Source organism: Chrysochloris asiatica, unplaced genomic scaffold, assembly GCF_000296735.1.
Source record: "Chrysochloris asiatica unplaced genomic scaffold, ChrAsi1.0 scaffold00026, whole genome shotgun sequence".
Taxonomy (NCBI): Eukaryota; Metazoa; Chordata; class Mammalia; order Afrosoricida; family Chrysochloridae; genus Chrysochloris; species Chrysochloris asiatica.
The window spans coordinates 24,267,011-24,273,299 of record NW_006408544.1 but is presented as its reverse complement, the minus strand read 5'-3'; the positions used below and the strand labels follow the sequence as shown (position 1 = coordinate 24,273,299).

At 39.3% G+C, this 6,289-nt stretch overlaps 1 pseudogene; it reads left to right on the top strand.

Annotated features, from left to right (window-relative positions):
* Positions 1–1,813, top strand: part of LOC102842064 — a 24,302-nt pseudogene extending 22,489 nt beyond the window's left edge.
* The last annotated feature ends 4,476 nt before the right edge of the window (positions 1,814–6,289 follow it).

The following is a 6,289-nucleotide window of genomic DNA, read 5'->3' as shown; positions in this document are numbered from 1 at the left end:
CATACTGTTAACTGATGGTACATGGAGGGGATTATAATCATTGTAATGAAACAAGGTGTATGATTTGTTGAATGTAAAAATGATGATCTGCCCTGTAAACTTTCATTCAGTCCACAATAAAAACCTTAAAAAAAGAGAGAGAGAGAGAAAGTGGACAACTGAGCAAGCCCAGAAATAGAATTCATTAATTCTTTCTACATCCCATTGACCAGAACTTGGTTACATGCCCAAACCTAATTACAAGAAATTTTCTCATGTACTCAAAAAAGGAAAAGAAAATGAGATTTGGTGACCACAAAGCATTTTCTTGGCTCATTTTACCTTCCTTAAATAAAATAACCTCTCTACCCCACTGCATGTGAGGATGGGAAGCTGGACTCCAGAGGCCTGGCAGTTAGGATTTCTTTCCTTCACACTCCACATTCCCCTTGGAGTCTCTCATTAATCAGTAATGCAGCCATTTTGGCCTCAGAGGACACTTCATCCCAAATATGGACACATGGTGTTTCTTTCAACTCACTAGGGCCGAGTGGAGGCTCTGTATACCAGATTTTATCGAAGTTGGGGCATGTTACTTGGAAAATAAACAGTAAACTACAGCTTGTTAATTTACTTGTCTAAAAAATGAAGCTTAATACTGTTAACTGAAGGTACATGGAAGGGATGATAACCATTGTAATGAAACAAAGTATATGATTTGTTGAATGTAAAATTGATAATCTGTCCTGTAAACTTTCACTCAATTCACAATAAAAACTTTAAAAAAAAAAAAAGGAAAAGTAGCCTATACATGAACCTTATTTGTAATAGCCCAAAATAACACATATATCCTTTCTTGGGTAAATGGTTAAACAAACTTTGGCACATTCATGTCATGGAATACTATTTGTCAATAAAACAAAACAAACTATTGATACTTGCAACAACCTGGATGAATTCCAGAGAATTATGCCGGCGGAATCTTGTGATGGAAATGTTCTATACATTCTATAATGTTCTGTCTGTATCAATGTCTTGGTTGTAAACGTATTGTAGCTTTGCGAGTTGTTAACTATTGTGAGGTGTTGGGGAAATTGGGTAAAAAATACACTGGATGTCTCATTTAAATAAATAAATAAATAAATAAATAAATAATGAAGCTTAGGAGACTCTCCTCCGGGTGTGGGAGTTGTGGCCAGCGTAAGTCCCCGGAAGGAGACCACTGGGCTGAAATGCTGCTTCACAGACCTGAAGTAATTCCTTCCCATTGGTGTTGGAGCAGCGGCAGCGGCCCCTGGAGCCTAGTGCGGGAGGATGTGTTCATCTTCCCACAGTGCTGCACCTTGAAGCCTCCCAGCCCCACACCAGATTACTTTAGCCTCGTGGATTGTAGTCGGTCCTTCAGAGTGGACACCACGAAGCTCCGGCATAGGAACCAGCAGATACAGCATCTTGTCCATCCCAATTTCTTCAGCCAGAGATCTCAGACTGAAAAGGACTTCTCAGAGAAGTACTCGACCCTCGTGAAAGATGCCTATTAAGACCCTTCTGGCAGGGGACTGTAACTTCTAAAGGTCTGTGGAATAGAGATTCCCAAAGGGACAGATTATGAAATGGACAAGCAATTCCTCATGGAAATAATGGATATCAATGAAACCTCACTGAAGCTCCAAGTGGAGCTGCCATGAATGAGAATGAATCCATTGTCTCAGATGACTTTGAAAAAGCCAAGGGAATTTTAACAAAAAATGAGATGTTTTTCAGACACAGAAGAAAAGGTCAAGCTAAAGGTGATTCCATTATAACTGTTGCTAATTCAAAGGTTGAAAAATAAAGTTCCTATATATTAAAAAACAAAAAGAACAAAAACCAAAGTTTGTGTTTCTTCAGCTTGATCTTCCCTAGAACCACCTGTTTGCTCTCCTCTTGTCCTGCTCCTGCAGTCACAGGTACCCAGGAATGTCTGCCCCCATGTCTTACCTCTGCAAAGCCTAAGCATAGAATCAAAGGAGAGAACAGTTCAGGAGAGGAGAGAATAAGGGCATAGGTACATAGCTGAAAAAGAGAAACTGTGCCTTCCTAACTCCTCACAAAGCAAAAACAGTTCTAACTCAGACTTTGGCAGAGCTTTCAAATACAAAGGAAATCAGTTACTTAACATATGAGCTGTGAGTTATATTCCAACTATTCTGTGAATTTTATAGATAGAGACCTATCACTGATCTATCCTATTCTGAGTCTCAGAGCATTTCAATCATGTGAGTATAATTATGCCTTGAAGTTCAGACCCAAGAAAACAAGAACCAGAGAGAAGTAGGGGATTCCTGGTTGATTTTTCCATCTAAGGTCCCAGGTTTCTGGGCAAGGGAATCTGGGAGTGATGGATATTGAGAATGATGCCCTGCTTCTAGGCAATCCCTATCCCCTTCCCATAAGGGAGTAGTTGTACTTTGATCTCAATAAAATAAGCATATCAGAAAACATCTTAATAATTCATCTAAGTGACACATGCATAATTTAACTGGAATTAGTGGGGAAGGGCAGTTTCCTGACAAGAACCCAAAGGGTTGCTGCATTCCTACCTCCAAGCACAGCACCTGATGCAAAGTAGGTGCTCTGATTCTTATTGAAAGACTGACAAAAGAAAGCCATCTTCTTTGGTTATTTCTGCCCCACTAAACTAGACAACTGTTCAAGGTGATCTCATATGTGTTAAAGTAGAATTGGTGCTTCACAATGGTTTCCGAAGAGGTGTTTTTAAGTGAATTAAAATCTCCAGACTTTAGGTTGAGCACGTTAATCATTTCTGCCACCTAGAACTCCCCATGTTTGCTTATCATCTCTTAAAGAAGCTCTCAGCAAATTATGATATGCTGTTGCTATGGTGCTGTGGGAATAAACACTGGACTACTAACCTCAAGGTTGGTCATTCAAACCCACCACTTGCACCTTGAAAACCCTGTACAAGATCTTTATGAGTCGGAACTAACTCAACAGCGCTTAACAACAATAACAATAACATTAAGATGATTAGATCCCTGGATGACACAAGCAATTAAGTGCTCAACTATTTGCCAAAACACTGGAAACTCCAAAGCACCCAGGGGCACCTGATAGACAAGCCTGATGACCTGTTTCTGAACAGTCACAGCCCTGAGACCCTATGGAGCAGTTCTACCCTGTACACTTGGGGTCAGCATGAATCATAATTAACTAATGACTACTAACAGCAACAACATTAGAAGGATGATTTAGTTAAGCATAAAACTAAGATGTAAGCCTCCTTTAAAACAAAAGAGAAACCAATTGTAATGTACACTTTTCATGGTGGTAGTGGTGGTGTGGAGTCAGTTCTGACACATAGCGACCCTGTATAAGGTTTCTGAGGCTGTCTATCTTAACGGGAGCAGAATGCCTCATCTTTCATCCATGGAACAGCTGGTAGTTTTGAACTGCTGACCTTTACGTTAGCAGCCTGACTCATAAGAAAACAGACTCTTTCTTGAATGTACATAATTCCTAAGAAAAACTTAATCCATTTATCCTTAAATAATTTATCTTGAAATAATTGTATACTACTTAGTAATCATTCTATAATTCTATTCTATGTAACCTTCCCTCCTTACCTTGTCAGTCTTGTCCTATGTTGTTGTTAGGTGCCATCAAGTCAGTACCAACTCATAAGTGACCCACTCTACGTACAACAGAATGAAACACTGCTTGGTCTTGCGCCAATCTCACAATCATTGCTACACCTGAGCTCACTGCTGCTGCCACTGTGCCAATCCATCTCATTGGGGGGCTTCCTCTTTTTCTCTGACCCTCCACTTTACCAAATGTGAAGTCTGTCTCCAGGAACTGGTTCCTCCTGATAATATGTCTAAAGTATAAAAGACAAAGTCTGGCCATCCTGGCTTCCAAGGAGCATTCTGGCTGTACTTCTTCCAACACAGATCTGTTGGTTCTTTTGGCAGTACATGGTATTTTCAATGTTTTCCTCCAACACCATAACTCAAATGCATCAATTCTTCCACTATCTTCCTTATTCACTGTCCAGCTTTCACATGCATATGAGGTTATTGAAGATACCATGGCTTGGGTCAGGCACACCTTAGTCCTCAACTGACATCTTTGCTCTTGAACACTTGAAAGAGGTCTTGTACAACAGATTTGCTAATGCAATATGTCATTTGATTTCTTGACTGCTGCTTCCATAAGTGTTGATGGTTGATCTGAGCAAAATGAAATCTTTGACAACTTCAATCTTTTCTCCATTTACATGGATGTTGTTTATTGGTCCAGTGGTGAGGATTTGTCCTATACATGCTTGTTATCTTCATTTTAACCATCTTGTGTTACTTGACTTTCTGTGTTCACTCCCTCAAGCCCTTTAGGGAAGTCACAGAGAATGGACAAAAGAGTAATGGAATTCAAACAAAAATCCAGACCTGTGCTTTTTACACAGCCAGGGCATTTGTCTGGACATTCATGCACCTCAGTTTCTCCACTTGTCAACTAAGCATAACATCTCTTAGCTCACAATGTTGTTATGAAGAATAAAAGAAATATATGCAAACTGTGTAGTTTGTCATACAATAGACTCAATAAATTTAAGTTCCTTTTCTCTTTCCTTTTCTCCCTTGAAAGCAGTCAGGATATAAATTATACATACATAAATTACATGTTACTCTGGAAATCCTCAGAAATGATTAATGCAACCAATAATGATTTTAATATTAATAATAGGTTACTCTAGCACCATCCTTACTCTAGCAATCAATCCACATATGCTGACTTTGTCATCAGCTAATATATAGTGTTCAGAGTTTACCGCAGAAAGAGGTGAATGCGTTCATATTTTCAAATGTTTTATAAATCCTCAATATTTTACATCAGGTTATTCTGCAACAAAACATTACTTGTGGTGCAAAGTGTAAGTAATGTGTTTGCCAAGAAATGAAAGGCAGAGACATGAATGGAAACACTAAAAGCTTCAAGCAATATCTAAGACTAAAAGCAAAGTATAGAAGCATCAGGAATGTGCTGGAAATACTGATTCCTGCTGCTCAGTATGCTGAAGAATAGATGGGACAACACTGAATAGGAAGGCATTACTAAGGAGAAAAGTGAAGTGAATGGTTTCAAAAAGCAGAACTATCTAGAAGATTTTTAAGCCCAACTTCTTCTGCCTAAGCAATGCTACTTCATTTGTATATCCAAGCATAGATGTACAATTTTGACAATGACACAGCCATCATTAGCTGAGGGGAAAGGGAAGAGAATGAGCCAAACTGACGTTTTTGGTGGCAACTGAATGCTAAGCACCATACAAAGAGTTTGTCATATGACACATTAATCCTTAAACCAACACCCTGGCTCTCTTATTCAGTCTCACAGATGAGAAACATAAATCTTGAAGGGTTAATTAGCTTTTCCAAGGCTAACAGTGAGTAGGGAAGCTGACTTTATTTAGCACATGGAGCATCGTAAGTTAGATAACAAGGGATCCTAAAGTGTTCAGAGAGTCCACATTCTTAAACTTGTTGGTAAAACAGTCCCCAACCCTAGTAGCTACCAATGATTAGTGCCTGCTTCATCCTAGACACCACTTATCTGCCAGTTTTCCACACTATGGTGGCTTGTGTGTTGCTGTGATGCTAGAAGTTATGCCATTGGCATTCAAAATGCCAGTAGGTCATCCACGGTGCACAGAATTTCAGCATAGTATCCAGACAAAGACAGACTAGGAAGAAGGTCTTGATCATTTACCTCTGAAAGAAATTGGCCAGTAAAAACCTTCTGGAGAGCAACATAACATTTTCTAATGTAGTGCTGGAAAAAGAGGCCCTTAGGTTGGAAGGCACTCAAATGTAGCAGGGGAAGAAGGGCCTCCTCAAGGTAGAGTTGAACTGATGACATAAATAAAACTTTCAGGACTTCAATTTTTTGATGTGGCATGATTCAAAATGAGAAGAAACAGATGCAAATATCCATTAGTAATCTGAATGTGGAATGTACATAGTCTGAATCAATCAAAACTAAAAGTTGTCGAAAATGAAATAGAATGCTTGGAGATTGATATCCTAAGCATTAGTGAGCTGAAGTGGACTGATACTGGCCATTTTTAATTAGACAATAATATGATATCCCATGCTGGAAGGAGTCTGGGTGTGGTGCTGTAGTATAAGCACTGGACTGCTAACCACAAGGTCAGTGTTTCAAACCTGTCAGCCACTCCTCAAAACCACTATTGCTATTGTTGTTGTAAGTACCATCGAGTTGATTCTGACTCATAGCGACCTTATATAGG